At 41.7% G+C, this 20,393-nt stretch overlaps 21 pseudogenes; all 21 read right to left on the reverse strand.

Annotated features, from left to right (window-relative positions):
* Window positions 1–420: 420 nt before the first annotated feature.
* LOC137122321 (5S ribosomal RNA) lies at window positions 421–539 on the reverse strand (annotated as a pseudogene).
* An 857-nt stretch (window positions 540–1,396) lies between these two features.
* LOC137122296 (5S ribosomal RNA) lies at window positions 1,397–1,515 on the reverse strand (annotated as a pseudogene).
* An 856-nt stretch (window positions 1,516–2,371) lies between these two features.
* Window positions 2,372–2,490, reverse strand: LOC137122343 (5S ribosomal RNA; annotated as a pseudogene).
* Window positions 2,491–3,343: 853 nt separating this feature from the next.
* Window positions 3,344–3,462, reverse strand: LOC137122341 (5S ribosomal RNA; annotated as a pseudogene).
* Window positions 3,463–4,329: 867 nt separating this feature from the next.
* Window positions 4,330–4,448, reverse strand: LOC137122297 (5S ribosomal RNA; annotated as a pseudogene).
* Window positions 4,449–5,305: 857 nt separating this feature from the next.
* On the reverse strand, window positions 5,306–5,424 carry LOC137122322 (5S ribosomal RNA; annotated as a pseudogene).
* Window positions 5,425–6,282: 858 nt separating this feature from the next.
* On the reverse strand, window positions 6,283–6,401 carry LOC137122335 (5S ribosomal RNA; annotated as a pseudogene).
* An 857-nt stretch (window positions 6,402–7,258) lies between these two features.
* On the reverse strand, window positions 7,259–7,377 carry LOC137122298 (5S ribosomal RNA; annotated as a pseudogene).
* An 857-nt stretch (window positions 7,378–8,234) lies between these two features.
* On the reverse strand, window positions 8,235–8,353 carry LOC137122323 (5S ribosomal RNA; annotated as a pseudogene).
* Window positions 8,354–9,207: 854 nt separating this feature from the next.
* Window positions 9,208–9,326, reverse strand: LOC137122299 (5S ribosomal RNA; annotated as a pseudogene).
* An 857-nt stretch (window positions 9,327–10,183) lies between these two features.
* Window positions 10,184–10,302, reverse strand: LOC137122324 (5S ribosomal RNA; annotated as a pseudogene).
* Window positions 10,303–11,159: 857 nt separating this feature from the next.
* On the reverse strand, window positions 11,160–11,278 carry LOC137122300 (5S ribosomal RNA; annotated as a pseudogene).
* An 856-nt stretch (window positions 11,279–12,134) lies between these two features.
* Window positions 12,135–12,253, reverse strand: LOC137122291 (5S ribosomal RNA; annotated as a pseudogene).
* An 853-nt stretch (window positions 12,254–13,106) lies between these two features.
* Window positions 13,107–13,225, reverse strand: LOC137122290 (5S ribosomal RNA; annotated as a pseudogene).
* Window positions 13,226–14,092: 867 nt separating this feature from the next.
* LOC137122301 (5S ribosomal RNA) lies at window positions 14,093–14,211 on the reverse strand (annotated as a pseudogene).
* Window positions 14,212–15,068: 857 nt separating this feature from the next.
* Window positions 15,069–15,187, reverse strand: LOC137122325 (5S ribosomal RNA; annotated as a pseudogene).
* Window positions 15,188–16,045: 858 nt separating this feature from the next.
* LOC137122333 (5S ribosomal RNA) lies at window positions 16,046–16,164 on the reverse strand (annotated as a pseudogene).
* Window positions 16,165–17,021: 857 nt separating this feature from the next.
* Window positions 17,022–17,140, reverse strand: LOC137122302 (5S ribosomal RNA; annotated as a pseudogene).
* An 857-nt stretch (window positions 17,141–17,997) lies between these two features.
* Window positions 17,998–18,116, reverse strand: LOC137122327 (5S ribosomal RNA; annotated as a pseudogene).
* Window positions 18,117–18,973: 857 nt separating this feature from the next.
* On the reverse strand, window positions 18,974–19,092 carry LOC137122293 (5S ribosomal RNA; annotated as a pseudogene).
* Window positions 19,093–19,946: 854 nt separating this feature from the next.
* LOC137122303 (5S ribosomal RNA) lies at window positions 19,947–20,065 on the reverse strand (annotated as a pseudogene).
* Window positions 20,066–20,393: the final 328 nt, after the last annotated feature.

Consider the following 20,393-nt stretch of genomic DNA (forward strand, 5'->3'; position numbering starts at 1 on the left):
TATTTACAAAATATACAATTTATAAACAAAACCACGGCACAAAACCTAACAATTCAAAAATGCTAAATAAGGTTTGGAAACCAAGAACAGCAAACAGGTGCTGATGCAAGAAAGAGCCTCGCTAGCTGTTGGGAACCGTACTTTTAAAACTCCAGGAAGTGAAGGATGGACCAATCAGCTTCCTATACTGCCCCCCAATCCGGCCAATCAGGCAGGGCACCTATAAGAACAACAAAATAAAAACAACACATATGGCCAGGACCGTAACATGGTCTACTAGTAATGAAGCACGATGGTTGGCAAACCAATAAAGTAGCAAAACAGCAATGAAAGAACAAAATTTGATGAAAATATAGAACAATTTCTATGAATAAATAGGCAGTAACACCAGCTTGTGCTGCCCGTAAACCCAAGCAAAAAAGCTTACAGCACCTGGTATTCCCAGGCGGTCTTCCTACCAAGTACTAACCAGGCCCGGCTCTATTTGGCTGCCGAGATCGGACGAGATCGGGAGCTTAGAGAGCGGTGTGGCCGTAAGCTGCTTTTGACATCATCAACAGCTCCTAAAAACGCTGGAGAAGCAGAATGCACAACACTTGCTAAGAAGAAGATAAATGTGGCAAAGTACAAAGTACTATAACTGTACTGGTCTGTTACGCCCCTGTCTAGGGGGTCAGGGTGCAACATACACAGATAAATTAGGATGTTCCCTCTCCGGTCTCCAAACCATAATCCAGGATCGAGATGTTCCAACAGAATGATATTTATTTTAAACGAAAGAAAGTGTCAAACAAAACATGACACTACAACTCAGGGCGAACCAAGGCCAACATAATAAACAAAATAAGCCATTTCCCACAGAAAGTGCTAGCTAGCCTGATAGAAATAAACAAACCAAAAGACAGTCGCTAACCCTAACTCCCTAATGTGAAAACACTCCAAAGAAAATGGCAGTCCACCCCTAGAGATTTAATACTATTTACAAAATATACAATTTATAAACAAAACCACGGCACAAAACCTATCAATTCAAAAATGCTAAATAAGGTTTGGAAACCAAGAACAGCAAACAGGTGCTGATGCCAGAAAGAGCCTCGCTAGCTGTTGGGAACCGTACTTTTAAAACTCCAGGAAGTGTAGGATGGACCAATCAGCTTCCTGTACTGCCCCCCAATCCGGCCAATCAGGCAGGGCACCTATAAGAACAAGAAAATAAAAACAACACATATGGCCAGGACCGTAACATGGTCTACTAGTAATGAAGCACGATGGTTGGCAAACCAATAAAGTAGCAAAACAGCAATGAAAGAACAAAATTTGATGAAAATATAGAACAATTTCTATGAATAAATAGGCAGTAACACCAGCTTGTGCTGCCCGTAAACCCAAGCAAAAAAGCTTACAGCACCTGGTATTCCCAGGCGGTCTTCCTACCAAGTACTAACCAGGCCCGGCTCTATTTGGCTGCCGAGATCGGACGAGATCGGGCGCTTAGAGAGCGGTGTGGCCGTAAGCTGCATTTGACATCATCAACAGCTCTTAAAAACGCTAGAGAAGCAGAATGCATGACACTTGGTAAGAAGAAGATAAATGTGGCAAAGTACAAAGTACTACAACTGTACTGGTCTGTTACGCCCCTGTCTAGGGGGTCAGGGTGCAACATACAAAGATAAATTAGCATGTTCCCTCTCCGATCCCCAAACCAAAATCCAGGATCGAGATGTTCCAACAGAATGATATTTATTTTAAACGAAAGAAAGTGTCAAACAAAACATGACACTACAACTCAGGGCGAACCAAGGCCAACATAATAAACAAAATAAGCCATTTCCCACAGAAAGTGCTAGCAAGCCTGATAGAAATAAACAAACCAAAAGACAGTCGCTAACCCTAACTCCCTAATGTGAAAACGGTCCAAAGAAAATGGCAGTTCACCCCTACAGATTTAATACTATTTACAAAATATACAATTTATAACAAATCCACGTCACAAAACCTAACAATTCAAAAATGCTAAATAAGGTTTGGAAACCAAGAACAGCAAACAGGTGCTGATGGCAGAAAGAGCCTCGCTTGCTGTTGGGAACCATACTTTTAAAACTCCAGGAAGTGTAGGATGGACCAATCAGCTTCCTGTACTGCCCCCCAATCCGGCCAATCAGGCAGGGCACCTATAAGAACAAGAAAATAAAAACAACACATATGGCCAGGACCGTAACATGGTCTACTAGTAATGAAGCACGATGGTTGGCAAACCAATAAAGTAGCAAAACAGCAATGAAAGAACAAAATTTGATGAAAATATAGAACAATTTCTATGAATAAATAGGCAGTAACACCAGCTTGTGCTGCCCGTAAACCCAAGCAAAAAAGCTAACAGCACCTGGTATTCCCAGGCGGTCTTCCTACCAAGTACTAACCAGGCCCGGCTCTATTTGGCTGCCGAAATCAGACGAGATCGGGCGCTTAGAGAGCGGTGTGGCCGTAAGCTGCATTTGACATCATCAACAGCTCTTAAAAACGCTAGAGAAGCAGAATGCATGACACTTGCTAAGAAGAAGATAAATGTGGCAAAGTACAAAGTACTATAACTGTACTGGTCTGTTACGCCCCTGTCTAGGGGGTCAGGGTGAAACATACAAAGATAAATTTGGATGTTCCCTCTCCGATCCTCAAACCAAAATCCAGGATTGAGATGTTCCAACAGAATGATATTTATTTTAAACGAAAGAGTCAAACAAAACATGACACTACAACTCAGGGCGAACCAAGGCCAACATAATAAACAAAATAAGCCATTTCCCACAGAAAGTGTTAGCTAGCCTGATAGAAATAAACAAACCAAAAGACAGTCGCTAACCCTAACTCCCTAATGTGAAAACAGTCCAAAGAAAATGGCAGTTCACCCCTACAGATTTAATACTATTTACAAAATATACAATTTATAAACAAAACCACGGCACAAAACCTAACAATTCAAAAATGCTAAATAAGGTTTGGAAACCAAGAACAGCAAACAGGTGCTGATGCTAGAAAGAGCCTCGCTAGCTGTTGGGAACCGTACTTTTAAAACTCCAGGAAGTGTAGGATGGACCAATCAGCTTCCTGTACTGCCCCCCAATCCGGCCAATCAGGCAGGGCACCTATAAGAACAAGAAAATAAAAACAACACATATGGCCAGGACCGTAACATGGTCTACTAGTAATGAAGCACGATGGTTGGCAAACCAATAAAGTAGCAAAACAGCAATGAAAGAACAAAATTTGATGAAAATATAGAACAATTTCTATGAATAAATAGGCAGTAACACCAGCTTGTGCTGCCCGTAAACCCAAGCAAAGAAGCTTACAGCACGTGGTATTCCCAGGCGGTCTTCCTACCAAGTACTAACCAGGCCCGGCTCTATTTGGCTGCCGAGATCGGACGAGATCGGGAGCTTAGAGAGTGGTGTGGCCGTAAGCTGCTTTTGACATCATCAACAGCTCCTAAAAACGCTGGAGAAGCAGAATGCACAACACTTGCTAAGAAGAAGATAAATGTGGCAAAGTACAAAGTACTATAACTGTACTGGTCTGTTACGCCCCTGTCTATGGGGTCAGGGTGCAACATACAAAGATAAATTAGGATGTTCCCTCTCCGGTCTCCAAACCATAATCCAGGATCGAGATGTTCCAACAGAATGATATTTATTTTAAACGAAAGAAAGTGTCAAACAAAACATGACACTACAACTCAGGGCGAACCAAGGCCAACATAATAAACAAAATAAGCCATTTCCCACAGAAAGTGCTAGCTAGCCTGATAGAAATAAACAAACCAAAAGATAGTCGCTAACCCTAACTCCCTAATGTGAAAACAAGAAAAAACAATCAAAAGAAAATGGCAGTCCACCCCTACAGATTTAATACTATTTACAAAATATACAATTTATAAACAAAACCACGGCACAAAACCTAACAATTCAAAAATGCTAAATAAGGTTTGGAAACCAAGAACAGCAAACAGGTGCTGATGCCAGAAAGAGCCTCGCTAGCTGTTGGGAACCGTACTTTTAAAACTCCAGGAAGTGTAGGATGGACCAATCAGCTTCCTGTACTGCCCCCCAATCCGGCCAATCAGGCAGGGCACCTATAAGAACAAGAAAATAAAAACAACACATATGGCCAGGACCGTAACATGGTCTACTAGTAATGAAGCACGATGGTTGGCAAACCAATAAAGTAGCAAAACAGCAATGAAAGAACAAAATTTGATGAAAATATAGAACAATTTCTATGAATAAATAGGCAGTAACACCAGCTTGTGCTGCCCGTAAACCCAAGCAAAAAAGCTTACAGCACCTGGTATTCCCAGGCGGTCTTCCTACCAAGTACTAACCAGGCCCGGCTCTATTTGGCTGCCGAGATCGGACGAGATCGGGCGCTTAGAGAGCGGTGTGGCCGTAAGCTGCATTTGACATCATCAACAGCTCTTAAAAACGCTAGAGAAGCAGAATGCATGACACTTGCTAAGAAGAAGATAAATGTGGCAAAGTACAAAGTACTATAACTGTACTGGTCTGTTATGCCCCTGTCTAGAGGGTCAGGGTTAAACATACAAAGATAAATTTGCATGTTCCCTCTCCGATCCTCAAACCAAAATCCAGGATTGAGATGTTCCAACAGAATGATATTTATTTTAAACGAAAGAAAGTGTCAAACAAAACATGACACTACAACTCAGGGCGAACCAAGGCCAACATAATAAACAAAATAAGCCATTTCCCACAGAAAGTGCTAGCTAGCCTGATAGAAATAAACAAACCAAAAGACAGTCGCTAACCCTAACTCCCTAATATGAAAACGGTCCAAAGAAAATGGCAGTTCACCCCTACAGATTTAATACTATTTACAAAATATACAATTTATAAACAAAACCACGGCACAAAACCTAACAATTCAAAAATGCTAAATAAGGTTTGGAAACCAAGAACAGCAAACAGGTGCTGATGCAAGAAAGAGCCTCGCTAGCTGTTGGGAACCGTACTTTTAAAACTCCAGGAAGTGAAGGATGGACCAATCAGCTTCCTATACTGCCCCCCAATCCGGCCAATCAGGCAGGGCACCTATAAGAACAACAAAATAAAAACAACACATATGGCCAGGACCGTAACATGGTCTACTAGTAATGAAGCACGATGGTTGGCAAACCAATAAAGTAGCAAAACAGCAATGAAAGAACAAAATTTGATGAAAATATAGAACAATTTCTATGAATAAATAGGCAGTAACACCAGCTTGTGCTGCCCGTAAACCCAAGCAAAAAAGCTTACAGCACCTGGTATTCCCAGGCGGTCTTCCTACCAAGTACTAACCAGGCCCGGCTCTATTTGGCTGCCGAGATCGGACGAGATCGGGAGCTTAGAGAGCGGTGTGGCCGTAAGCTGCTTTTGACATCATCAACAGCTCCTAAAAACGCTGGAGAAGCAGAATGCACAACACTTGCTAAGAAGAAGATAAATGTGGCAAAGTACAAAGTACTATAACTGTACTGGTCTGTTACGCCCCTGTCTAGGGGGTCAGGGTGCAACATACACAGATAAATTAGGATGTTCCCTCTCCGGTCTCCAAACCATAATCCAGGATCGAGATGTTCCAACAGAATGATATTTATTTTAAACGAAAGAAAGTGTCAAACAAAACATGACACTACAACTCAGGGCGAACCAAGGCCAACATAATAAACAAAATAAGCCATTTCCCACAGAAAGTGCTAGCTAGCCTGATAGAAATAAACAAACCAAAAGACAGTCGCTAACCCTAACTCCCTAATGTGAAAACACTCCAAAGAAAATGGCAGTCCACCCCTAGAGATTTAATACTATTTACAAAATATACAATTTATAAACAAAACCACGGCACAAAACCTAACAATTCAAAAATGCTAAATAAGGTTTGGAAACCAAGAACAGCAAACAGGTGCTGATGCCAGAAAGAGCCTCGCTAGCTGTTGGGAACCGTACTTTTAAAACTCCAGGAAGTGTAGGATGGACCAATAAGCTTCCTGTACTGCCCCCCAATCCGGCCAATCAGGCACGGCACCTATAAGAACAAGACAATAAAAAAAAACACATATGGCCAGGACCGTAACATGGTCTACTAGTAATGAAGCACGATGGTTGACAAACCAATAAAGTAGCAAAACAGCAATGAAAGAACAAAATTTGATGAAAATATGGAACAATTTCTATGAATAAATAGGCAGTAACACCAGCTTGTGCTGCCCGTAAACCCAAGCAAAAAAGCTTACAGCACCTGGTATTCTCAGGTGGTCTTCCTACTAAGTACTAACCAGGCCCGGCTCTATTTGGCTGCCGAGATCGGACGAGATCGGGCGCTTAGAGAGCGGTGTGGCCGTAAGCTGCATTTGACATCATCAACAGCTCTTAAAAACGCTGGAGAAGCAGAATGCATGACACTTGCTAAGAAGAAGATAAATGTGGCAAAGTACAAAGTACTATAACTGTACTGGTCTGTTACGCCCCTGTCTAGGGGGTCAGGGTGCAACATACAAAGATAAATTAGGATGTTCCCTCTCCGTTCTCCAAACCAAAATCCAGGATCGAGATGTTCCAACAGAATGATATTTATTTTAAACGAAAGAAAGTGTCAAAAAAAACATGACACTACAACTCAGGGCGAACCAAGGCCAACATAATAAACAAAATAAGCCATTTCCCACAGAAAGTGCTAGCTAGCCTGATAGAAATAAACAAACCAAAAGACAGTCGCTAACCCTAACTCCCTAATGTGAAAACACTCCAAAGAAAATGGCAGTTCACCCCTACAGATTTAATACTATTTACAAAATATACAATTTATAAACAAAATCACGGCACAAAACCTAACAATTCAAAAATGCTAAATAAGGTTTGGAAACCAAGAACAGCAAACAGGTGCTGATGCCAGAAAGAGCCTCGCTAGCTGTTGGGAACCGTACTTTTAAAACTCCAGGAAGTGTAGGATGGACCAATCAGCTTCCTGTACTGCCCCCCAATCCGGCCAATCAGGCAGGGCACCTATAAGAACAAGAAAATAAAAACAACATATATGGCCAGGACCGTAACATGGTCTACTAGTAATGAAGCACGATGGTTGGCAAACCAATAAAGTAGCAAAACAGCAATGAAAGAACAAAATTTGATGAAAATATAGAACAATTTCTATGAATAAATAGGCAGTAACACCAGCTTGTGCTGCCCGTAAACCCAAGCAAAAAAGCTTACAGCACCTGGTATTCCCAGGCGGTCTTCCTACCAAGTACTAACCAGGCCCGGCTCTATTTGGCTGCCGAGATCGGACGAGATCGGGCGCTTAGAGAGCGGTGTGGCCGTAAGCTGCATTTGACATCATCAACAGCTCTTAAAAACGCTAGAGAAGCAGAATGCATGACACTTGCTAAGAAGAAGATAAATGTGGCAAAGTACAAAGTACTATAACTGTACTGGTCTGTTATGCCCCTGTCTAGGGGGTCAGGGTGAAACATACAAAGATAAATTTGCATGTTCCCTCTCCGATCCTCAAACCAAAATCCAGGATTGAGATGTTCCAACAGAATGATATTTATTTTAAACGAAAGAAAGTGTCAAACAAAACATGACACTACAACTCAGGGCGAACCAAGGCCAACATAATAAACAAAATAAGCCATTTCCCACAGAAAGTGCTAGCTAGCCTGATAGAAATAAACAAACCAAAAGACAGTCGCTAACCCTAACTCCCTAATATGAAAACGGTCCAAAGAAAATGGCAGTTCACCCCTACAGATTTAATACTATTTACAAAATATACAATTTATAAACAAAACCACGGCACAAAACCTAACAATTCAAAAATGCTAAATAAGGTTTGGAAACCAAGAACAGCAAACAGGTGCTGATGCCAGAAAGAGCCTCGCTAGCTGTTTGGAACCGTACTTTTAAAACTCCAGGAAGTGAAGGATGGACCAATCAGCTTCCTATACTGCCCCCCAATCCGGCCAATCAGGCAGGGCACCTATAAGAACAACAAAATAAAAACAACACATATGGCCAGGACCATAACATGGTCTACTAGTAATGAAGCACGATGGTTGGCAAACCAATAAAGTAGCAAAACAGCAATGAAAGAACAAAATTTGATGAAAATATAGAACAATTTCTATGAATAAATAGGCAGTAACACCAGCTTGTGCTGCCCGTAAACCCAAGCAAAAAAGCTTACAGCACCTGGTATTCCCAGGCGGTCTTCCTACCAAGTACTAACCAGGCCCGGCTCTATTTGGCTGCCGAGATCGGACGAGATCGGGAGCTTAGAGAGCGGTGTGGCCGTAAGCTGCTTTTGACATCATCAACAGCTCCTAAAAACGCTGGAGAAGCAGAATGCACAACACTTGCTAAGAAGAAGATAAATGTGGCAAAGTACAAAGTACTATAACTGTACTGGTCTGTTACGCCCCTGTCTAGGGGGTCAGGGTGCAACATACAAAGATAAATTAGCATGTTCCCTCTCCGATCCCCAAACCAAAATCCAGGATCGAGATGTTCCAACAGAATGATATTTATTTTAAACGAAAGAAAGTGACAAACAAAAAATGACACAACTCAGGGCGAACCAAGGCCAACATAATAAACAAAATAAGCCATTTCCCACAGAAAGTGCTAGCTAGCCTGATAGAAATAAACAAACCAAAAGACAGTCGCTAACCCTAACTCCCTAATGTGAAAACAGTCCAAAGAAAATGGCAGTTCACCCCTACAGATTTAATACTATTTACAAAATATACAATTTATAAACAAAACCACGGCACAAAACCTAACAATTCAAAAATGCTAAATAAGGTTTGGAAACCAAGAACAGCAAACAGGTGCTGATGCCAGAAAGAGCCTCGCTAGCTGTTGGGAACCGTACTTTTAAAACTCCAGGAAGTGTAGGATGGACCAATCAGCTTCCTGTACTGCCCCCCAATCCGGCCAATCAGGCAGGGCACCTATAAGAACAAGAAAATAAAAACAACACATATGGCCAGGACCGTAACATGGTCTACTAGTAATGAAGCACGATGGTTGGCAAACCAATAAAGTAGCAAAACAGCAATGAAAGAACAAAATTTGATGAAAATATAGAACAATTTCTATGAATAAATAGGCAGTAACACCAGCTTGTGCTGCCCGTAAACCCAAGCAAAAAAGCTTACAGCACCTGGTATTCCCAGGCGGTCTTCCTACCAAGTACTAACCAGGCCCGGCTCTATTTGGCTGCCGAGATCGGACGAGATCGGGCGCTTAGAGAGCGGTGTGGCCGTAAGCTGCATTTGACATCATCAACAGCTCTTAAAAACGCTAGAGAAGCAGAATGCATGACACTTGCTAAGAAGAAGATAAATGTGGCAAAGTACAAAGTACTATAACTGTACTGGTCTGTTATGCCCCTGTCTAGAGGGTCAGGGTTAAACATACAAAGATAAATTTGCATGTTCCCTCTCCGATCCTCAAACCAAAATCCAGGATTGAGATGTTCCAACAGAATGATATTTATTTTAAACGAAAGAAAGTGTCAAACAAAACATGACACTACAACTCAGGGCGAACCAAGGCCAACATAATAAACAAAATAAGCCATTTCCCACAGAAAGTGCTAGCTAGCCTGATAGAAATAAACAAACCAAAAGACAGTCGCTAACCCTAACTCCCTAATATGAAAACGGTCCAAAGAAAATGGCAGTTCACCCCTACAGATTTAATACTATTTACAAAATATACAATTTATAAACAAAACCACGGCACAAAACCTAACAATTCAAAAATGCTAAATAAGGTTTGGAAACCAAGAACAGCAAACAGGTGCTGATGCAAGAAAGAGCCTCGCTAGCTGTTGGGAACCGTACTTTTAAAACTCCAGGAAGTGAAGGATGGACCAATCAGCTTCCTATACTGCCCCCCAATCCGGCCAATCAGGCAGGGCACCTATAAGAACAACAAAATAAAAACAACACATATGGCCAGGACCGTAACATGGTCTACTAGTAATGAAGCACGATGGTTGGCAAACCAATAAAGTAGCAAAACAGCAATGAAAGAACAAAATTTGATGAAAATATAGAACAATTTCTATGAATAAATAGGCAGTAACACCAGCTTGTGCTGCCCGTAAACCCAAGCAAAAAAGCTTACAGCACCTGGTATTCCCAGGCGGTCTTCCTACCAAGTACTAACCAGGCCCGGCTCTATTTGGCTGCCGAGATCGGACGAGATCGGGAGCTTAGAGAGCGGTGTGGCCGTAAGCTGCTTTTGACATCATCAACAGCTCCTAAAAACGCTGGAGAAGCAGAATGCACAACACTTGCTAAGAAGAAGATAAATGTGGCAAAGTACAAAGTACTATAACTGTACTGGTCTGTTACGCCCCTGTCTAGGGGGTCAGGGTGCAACATACACAGATAAATTAGGATGTTCCCTCTCCGGTCTCCAAACCATAATCCAGGATCGAGATGTTCCAACAGAATGATATTTATTTTAAACGAAAGAAAGTGTCAAACAAAACATGACACTACAACTCAGGGCGAACCAAGGCCAACATAATAAACAAAATAAGCCATTTCCCACAGAAAGTGCTAGCTAGCCTGATAGAAATAAACAAACCAAAAGACAGTCGCTAACCCTAACTCCCTAATGTGAAAACACTCCAAAGAAAATGGCAGTCCACCCCTAGAGATTTAATACTATTTACAAAATATACAATTTATAAACAAAACCACGGCACAAAACCTATCAATTCAAAAATGCTAAATAAGGTTTGGAAACCAAGAACAGCAAACAGGTGCTGATGCCAGAAAGAGCCTCGCTAGCTGTTGGGAACCGTACTTTTAAAACTCCAGGAAGTGTAGGATGGACCAATCAGCTTCCTGTACTGCCCCCCAATCCGGCCAATCAGGCAGGGCACCTATAAGAACAAGAAAATAAAAACAACACATATGGCCAGGACCGTAACATGGTCTACTAGTAATGAAGCACGATGGTTGGCAAACCAATAAAGTAGCAAAACAGCAATGAAAGAACAAAATTTGATGAAAATATAGAACAATTTCTATGAATAAATAGGCAGTAACACCAGCTTGTGCTGCCCGTAAACCCAAGCAAAAAAGCTTACAGCACCTGGTATTCCCAGGCGGTCTTCCTACCAAGTACTAACCAGGCCCGGCTCTATTTGGCTGCCGAGATCGGACGAGATCGGGCGCTTAGAGAGCGGTGTGGCCGTAAGCTGCATTTGACATCATCAACAGCTCTTAAAAACGCTAGAGAAGCAGAATGCATGACACTTGGTAAGAAGAAGATAAATGTGGCAAAGTACAAAGTACTACAACTGTACTGGTCTGTTACGCCCCTGTCTAGGGGGTCAGGGTGCAACATACAAAGATAAATTAGCATGTTCCCTCTCCGATCCCCAAACCAAAATCCAGGATCGAGATGTTCCAACAGAATGATATTTATTTTAAACGAAAGAAAGTGTCAAACAAAACATGACACTACAACTCAGGGCGAACCAAGGCCAACATAATAAACAAAATAAGCCATTTCCCACAGAAAGTGCTAGCAAGCCTGATAGAAATAAACAAACCAAAAGACAGTCGCTAACCCTAACTCCCTAATGTGAAAACGGTCCAAAGAAAATGGCAGTTCACCCCTACAGATTTAATACTATTTACAAAATATACAATTTATAACAAATCCACGTCACAAAACCTAACAATTCAAAAATGCTAAATAAGGTTTGGAAACCAAGAACAGCAAACAGGTGCTGATGGCAGAAAGAGCCTCGCTTGCTGTTGGGAACCATACTTTTAAAACTCCAGGAAGTGTAGGATGGACCAATCAGCTTCCTGTACTGCCCCCCAATCCGGCCAATCAGGCAGGGCACCTATAAGAACAAGAAAATAAAAACAACACATATGGCCAGGACCGTAACATGGTCTACTAGTAATGAAGCACGATGGTTGGCAAACCAATAAAGTAGCAAAACAGCAATGAAAGAACAAAATTTGATGAAAATATAGAACAATTTCTATGAATAAATAGGCAGTAACACCAGCTTGTGCTGCCCGTAAACCCAAGCAAAAAAGCTAACAGCACCTGGTATTCCCAGGCGGTCTTCCTACCAAGTACTAACCAGGCCCGGCTCTATTTGGCTGCCGAAATCAGACGAGATCGGGCGCTTAGAGAGCGGTGTGGCCGTAAGCTGCATTTGACATCATCAACAGCTCTTAAAAACGCTAGAGAAGCAGAATGCATGACACTTGCTAAGAAGAAGATAAATGTGGCAAAGTACAAAGTACTATAACTGTACTGGTCTGTTACGCCCCTGTCTAGGGGGTCAGGGTGAAACATACAAAGATAAATTTGGATGTTCCCTCTCCGATCCTCAAACCAAAATCCAGGATTGAGATGTTCCAACAGAATGATATTTATTTTAAACGAAAGAGTCAAACAAAACATGACACTACAACTCAGGGCGAACCAAGGCCAACATAATAAACAAAATAAGCCATTTCCCACAGAAAGTGTTAGCTAGCCTGATAGAAATAAACAAACCAAAAGACAGTCGCTAACCCTAACTCCCTAATGTGAAAACAGTCCAAAGAAAATGGCAGTTCACCCCTACAGATTTAATACTATTTACAAAATATACAATTTATAAACAAAACCACGGCACAAAACCTAACAATTCAAAAATGCTAAATAAGGTTTGGAAACCAAGAACAGCAAACAGGTGCTGATGCTAGAAAGAGCCTCGCTAGCTGTTGGGAACCGTACTTTTAAAACTCCAGGAAGTGTAGGATGGACCAATCAGCTTCCTGTACTGCCCCCCAATCCGGCCAATCAGGCAGGGCACCTATAAGAACAAGAAAATAAAAACAACACATATGGCCAGGACCGTAACATGGTCTACTAGTAATGAAGCACGATGGTTGGCAAACCAATAAAGTAGCAAAACAGCAATGAAAGAACAAAATTTGATGAAAATATAGAACAATTTCTATGAATAAATAGGCAGTAACACCAGCTTGTGCTGCCCGTAAACCCAAGCAAAGAAGCTTACAGCACCTGGTATTCCCAGGCGGTCTTCCTACCAAGTACTAACCAGGCCCGGCTCTATTTGGCTGCCGAGATCGGACGAGATCGGGAGCTTAGAGAGTGGTGTGGCCGTAAGCTGCTTTTGACATCATCAACAGCTCCTAAAAACGCTGGAGAAGCAGAATGCACAACACTTGCTAAGAAGAAGATAAATGTGGCAAAGTACAAAGTACTATAACTGTACTGGTCTGTTACGCCCCTGTCTATGGGGTCAGGGTGCAACATACAAAGATAAATTAGGATGTTCCCTCTCCGGTCTCCAAACCATAATCCAGGATCGAGATGTTCCAACAGAATGATATTTATTTTAAACGAAAGAAAGTGTCAAACAAAACATGACACTACAACTCAGGGCGAACCAAGGCCAACATAATAAACAAAATAAGCCATTTCCCACAGAAAGTGCTAGCTAGCCTGATAGAAATAAACAAACCAAAAGATAGTCGCTAACCCTAACTCCCTAATGTGAAAACAAGAAAAAACAATCAAAAGAAAATGGCAGTCCACCCCTACAGATTTAATACTATTTACAAAATATACAATTTATAAACAAAACCACGGCACAAAACCTAACAATTCAAAAATGCTAAATAAGGTTTGGAAACCAAGAACAGCAAACAGGTGCTGATGCCAGAAAGAGCCTCGCTAGCTGTTGGGAACCGTACTTTTAAAACTCCAGGAAGTGTAGGATGGACCAATCAGCTTCCTGTACTGCCCCCCAATCCGGCCAATCAGGCAGGGCACCTATAAGAACAAGAAAATAAAAACAACACATATGGCCAGGACCGTAACATGGTCTACTAGTAATGAAGCACGATGGTTGGCAAACCAATAAAGTAGCAAAACAGCAATGAAAGAACAAAATTTGATGAAAATATAGAACAATTTCTATGAATAAATAGGCAGTAACACCAGCTTGTGCTGCCCGTAAACCCAAGCAAAAAAGCTTACAGCACCTGGTATTCCCAGGCGGTCTTCCTACCAAGTACTAACCAGGCCCGGCTCTATTTGGCTGCCGAGATCGGACGAGATCGGGCGCTTAGAGAGCGGTGTGGCCGTAAGCTGCATTTGACATCATCAACAGCTCTTAAAAACGCTAGAGAAGCAGAATGCATGACACTTGCTAAGAAGAAGATAAATGTGGCAAAGTACAAAGTACTATAACTGTACTGGTCTGTTATGCCCCTGTCTAGAGGGTCAGGGTTAAACATACAAAGATAAATTTGCATGTTCCCTCTCCGATCCTCAAACCAAAATCCAGGATTGAGATGTTCCAACAGAATGATATTTATTTTAAACGAAAGAAAGTGTCAAACAAAACATGACACTACAACTCAGGGCGAACCAAGGCCAACATAATAAACAAAATAAGCCATTTCCCACAGAAAGTGCTAGCTAGCCTGATAGAAATAAACAAACCAAAAGACAGTCGCTAACCCTAACTCCCTAATATGAAAACGGTCCAAAGAAAATGGCAGTTCACCCCTACAGATTTAATACTATTTACAAAATATACAATTTATAAACAAAACCACGGCACAAAACCTAACAATTCAAAAATGCTAAATAAGGTTTGGAAACCAAGAACAGCAAACAGGTGCTGATGCAAGAAAGAGCCTCGCTAGCTGTTGGGAACCGTACTTTTAAAACTCCAGGAAGTGAAGGATGGACCAATCAGCTTCCTATACTGCCCCCCAATCCGGCCAATCAGGCAGGGCACCTATAAGAACAACAAAATAAAAACAACACATATGGCCAGGACCGTAACATGGTCTACTAGTAATGAAGCACGATGGTTGGCAAACCAATAAAGTAGCAAAACAGCAATGAAAGAACAAAATTTGATGAAAATATAGAACAATTTCTATGAATAAATAGGCAGTAACACCAGCTTGTGCTGCCCGTAAACCCAAGCAAAAAAGCTTACAGCACCTGGTATTCCCAGGCGGTCTTCCTACCAAGTACTAACCAGGCCCGGCTCTATTTGGCTGCCGAGATCGGACGAGATCGGGAGCTTAGAGAGCGGTGTGGCCGTAAGCTGCTTTTGACATCATCAACAGCTCCTAAAAACGCTGAAGAAGCAGAATGCACAACACTTGCTAAGAAGAAGATAAATGTGGCAAAGTACAAAGTACTATAACTGTACTGGTCTGTTACGCCCCTGTCTAGGGGGTCAGGGTGCAACATACACAGATAAATTAGGATGTTCCCTCTCCGGTCTCCAAACCATAATCCAGGATCGAGATGTTCCAACAGAATGATATTTATTTTAAACGAAAGAAAGTGTCAAACAAAACATGACACTACAACTCAGGGCGAACCAAGGCCAACATAATAAACAAAATAAGCCATTTCCCACAGAAAGTGCTAGCTAGCCTGATAGAAATAAACAAACCAAAAGACAGTCGCTAACCCTAACTCCCTAATGTGAAAACACTCCAAAGAAAATGGCAGTCCACCCCTAGAGATTTAATACTATTTACAAAATATACAATTTATAAACAAAACCACGGCACAAAACCTAACAATTCAAAAATGCTAAATAAGGTTTGGAAACCAAGAACAGCAAACAGGTGCTGATGCCAGAAAGAGCCTCGCTAGCTGTTGGGAACCGTACTTTTAAAACTCCAGGAAGTGTAGGATGGACCAATAAGCTTCCTGTACTGCCCCCCAATCCGGCCAATCAGGCACGGCACCTATAAGAACAAGACAATAAAAAAAAACACATATGGCCAGGACCGTAACATGGTCTACTAGTAATGAAGCACGATGGTTGACAAACCAATAAAGTAGCAAAACAGCAATGAAAGAACAAAATTTGATGAAAATATGGAACAATTTCTATGAATAAATAGGCAGTAACACCAGCTTGTGCTGCCCGTAAACCCAAGCAAAAAAGCTTACAGCACCTGGTATTCTCAGGCGGTCTTCCTACCAAGTACTAACCAGGCCCGGCTCTATTTGGCTGCCGAGATCGGACGAGATCGGGCGCTTAGAGAGCGGTGTGGCCGTAAGCTGCATTTGACATCATCAACAGCTCTTAAAAACGCTGGAGAAGCAGAATGCATGACACTTGCTAAGAAGAAGATAAATGTGGCAAAGTACAAAGTACTATAACTGTACTGGTCTGTTACGCCCCTGTCTAGGGGGTCAGGGTGCAACATACAAAGATAAATTAGGATGTTCCCTCTCCGTTCTCCAAACCAAAATCCAGGATCGAGATGTTCCAACAGAATGATATTTATTTTAAACGAAAGAAAGTGTCAAAAAAAACATGACACTACAACTCAGGGCGAACCAAGGCCAACATAATAAACAAAATAAGCCATTTCCCACAGAAAGTGCTAGCTAGCCTGATAGAAATAAACAAACCAAAAGACAGTCGCTAACCCTAACTCCCTAATGTGAAAACACTCCAAAGAAAATGGCAGTTCACCCCTACAGATTTAATACTATTTACAAAATATACAATTTATAAACAAAATCACGGCACAAAACCTAACAATTCAAAAATGCTAAATAAGGTTTGGAAACCAAGAACAGCAAACAGGTGCTGATGCCAGAAAGAGCCTCGCTAGCTGTTGGGAACCGTACTTTTAAAACTCCAGGAAGTGTAGGATGGACCAATCAGCTTCCTGTACTGCCCCCCAATCCGGCCAATCAGGCAGGGCACCTATAAGAACAAGAAAATAAAAACAACATATATGGCCAGGACCGTAACATGGTCTACTAGTAATGAAGCACGATGGTTGGCAAACCAATAAAGTAGCAAAACAGCAATGAAAGAACAAAATTTGATGAAAATATAGAACAATTTCTATGAATAAATAGGCAGTAACACCAGCTTGTGCTGCCCGTAAACCCAAGCAAAAAAGCTTACAGCACCTGGTATTCCCAGGCGGTCTTCCTACCAAGTACTAACCAGGCCCGGCTCTATTTGGCTGCCGAGATCGGACGAGATCGGGCGCTTAGAGAGCGGTGTGGCCGTAAGCTGCATTTGACATCATCAACAGCTCTTAAAAACGCTAGAGAAGCAGAATGCATGACACTTGCTAAGAAGAAGATAAATGTGGCAAAGTACAAAGTACTATAACTGTACTGGTCTGTTATGCCCCTGTCTAGGGGGTCAGGGTGAAACATACAAAGATAAATTTGCATGTTCCCTCTCCGATCCTCAAACCAAAATCCAGGATTGAGATGTTCCAACAGAATGATATTTATTTTAAACGAAAGAAAGTGTCAAACAAAACATGACACTACAACTCAGGGCGAACCAAGGCCAACATAATAAACAAAATAAGCCATTTCCCACAGAAAGTGCTAGCTAGCCTGATAGAAATAAACAAACCAAAAGACAGTCGCTAACCCTAACTCCCTAATATGAAAACGGTCCAAAGAAAATGGCAGTTCACCCCTACAGATTTAATACTATTTACAAAATATACAATTTATAAACAAAACCACGGCACAAAACCTAACAATTCAAAAATGCTAAATAAGGTTTGGAAACCAAGAACAGCAAACAGGTGCTGATGCCAGAAAGAGCCTCGCTAGCTGTTTGGAACCGTACTTTTAAAACTCCAGGAAGTGAAGGATGGACCAATCAGCTTCCTATACTGCCCCCCAATCCGGCCAATCAGGCAGGGCACCTATAAGAACAACAAAATAAAAACAACACATATGGCCAGGACCATAACATGGTCTACTAGTAATGAAGCACGATGGTTGGCAAACCAATAAAGTAGCAAAACAGCAATGAAAGAACAAAATTTGATGAAAATATAGAACAATTTCTATGACTAAATAGGCAGTAACACCAGCTTGTGCTGCCCGTAAACCGAAGCAAAAAAGCTTACAGCACCTGGTATTCCCAGGCGGTCTTCCTACCAAGTACTAACCAGGCCCGGCTCTATTTGGCTGCCGAGATCGGACGAGATCGGGAGCTTAGAGAGCGGTGTGGCCGTAAGCTGCTTTTGACATCATCAACAGCTCCTAAAAACGCTGGAGAAGCAGAATGCACAACACTTGCTAAGAAGAAGATAAATGTGGCAAAGTACAAAGTACTATAACTGTACTGGTCTGTTACGCCCCTGTCTAGGGGGTCAGGGTGCAACATACAAAGATAAATTAGGATGTTCCCTCTCCGGTCTCCAAACCATAATCCAGGATCGAGATGTTCCAACAGAATGATATTTATTTTAAACGAAAGAAAGTGTCAAACAAAACATGACACTACAACTCAGGGCGAACCAAGGCCAACATAATAAACAAAATAAGCCATTTCCCACAGAAAGTGCTAGCTAGCCTGATAGAAATAAACAAACCAAAAGACAGTCGCTAACCCTAACTCCCTAATGTGAAAACGGTCCAAAGAAAATGGCAGTTCACCCCTACAGATTTAATACTATTTACAAAATATACAATTTATAAACAAAACCACGGCACAAAACCTAACAATTCAAAAATGCTAAATAAGGTTTGGAAACCAAGAAAAGCAAACAGGTGCTGATGCCAGAAAGAGCCTCGCTAGCTGTTGGGAACCGTACTTTTAAAACTCCAGGAAGTGTAGGATGGACCAATCAGCTTCCTGTACTGCCCCCCAATCCGGCCAATCAGGCAGGGCACCTATAAGAACAAGAAAATAAAAACAACACATATGGCCAGGACTGTAACATGGTCTACTAGTAATGAAGCACGATGGTTGGCAAACCAATAAAGTAGCAAAACAGCAATGAAAGAACAAAATTTGATGAAAATATAGAACAATTTCTATGAATAAATAGGCAGTAACACCAGCTTGTGCTGCCCGTAAACCCAAGCAAAGAAGCTTACAGCACGTGGTATTCCCAGGCGGTCTTCCTACCAAGTACTAACAAGGCCCGGCCATATTTGGCTGCTGAGATCGGACGGGATCGGGCGCTTAGAGAGCAGTGTGGCCGTAAGCTGCATTTGACATCATCAACAGCTCTTAAAAACGCTGGAGAAGCAGAATGCATGACACTTGCTAAGAAGAAGATAAATGTGGCAAAGTACAAAGTACTATAACTGTACTGGTCTGTTACGCCCCTGTCTAGGGGGTCAGGGTGCAACATACAAAGATAAATTAGCATGTTCCCTCTCCGATCCCCAAACCAAAATCCAGGATCGAGATGTTCCAACAGAATGATATTTATTTTAAACGAAAGAAAGTGACAAACAAAAAATGACACAACTCAGGGCGAACCAAGGCCAACATAATAAACAAAATAAGCCATTTCCCACAGAAAGTGCTAGCTAGCCTGATAGAAATAAACAAACCAAAAGACAGTCGCTAACCCTAACTCCCTAATGTGAAAACAGTCCAAAGAAAATGGCAGTTCACCCCTACAGATTTAATACTATTTACAAAATATACAATTTATAAACAAAACCACGGCACAAAACCTAACAATTCAAAAATGCTAAATAAGGTTTGGAAACCAAGAACAGCAAACAGGTGCTGATGCCAGAAAGAGCCTCGCTAGCTGTTGGGAACCGTACTTTTAAAACTCCAGGAAGTGTAGGATGGACCAATCAGCTTCCTGTACTGCCCCCCAATCCGGCCAATCAGGCAGGGCACCTATAAGAACAAGAAAATAAAAACAACACATATGGCCAGGACCGTAACATGGTCTACTAGTAATGAAGCACGATGGTTGGCAAACCAATAAAGTAGCAAAACAGCAATGAAAGAACAAAATTTGATGAAAATATAGAACAATTTCTATGAATAAATAGGCAGTAACACCAGCTTGTGCTGCCCGTAAACCCAAGCAAAAAAGCTTACAGCACCTGGTATTCCCAGGCGGTCTTCCTACCAAGTACTAACCAGGCCCGGCTCTATTTGGCTGCCGAGATCGGACGAGATCGGGCGCTTAGAGAGCGGTGTGGCCGTAAGCTGCATTTGACATCATCAACAGCTCTTAAAAACGCTGGAGAAGCAGAATGCATGACACTTGCTAAGAAGAAAATAAATGTGGCAAAGTACAAAGTACTATAACTGTATTGGTCTGTTACGCCCCTGTCTAGGGGGTCAGGGTGCAACATACAAAGATAAATTAGCATGTTCCCTCTCCGATCCCCAAACCAAAATCCAGGATCGAGATGTTCCAACAGAATGATATTTATTTTAAACGAAAGAAAGTGTCAAACAAAACATGACACTACAACTCAGGGCGAACCAAGGCCAACATAATAAACAAAATAAGCCATTTCCCACAGAAAGTG

This window comes from Channa argus, unplaced genomic scaffold (assembly GCF_033026475.1).
Source record: "Channa argus isolate prfri unplaced genomic scaffold, Channa argus male v1.0 Contig153, whole genome shotgun sequence".
NCBI lineage: Eukaryota > Metazoa > Chordata > Actinopteri > Anabantiformes > Channidae > Channa > Channa argus.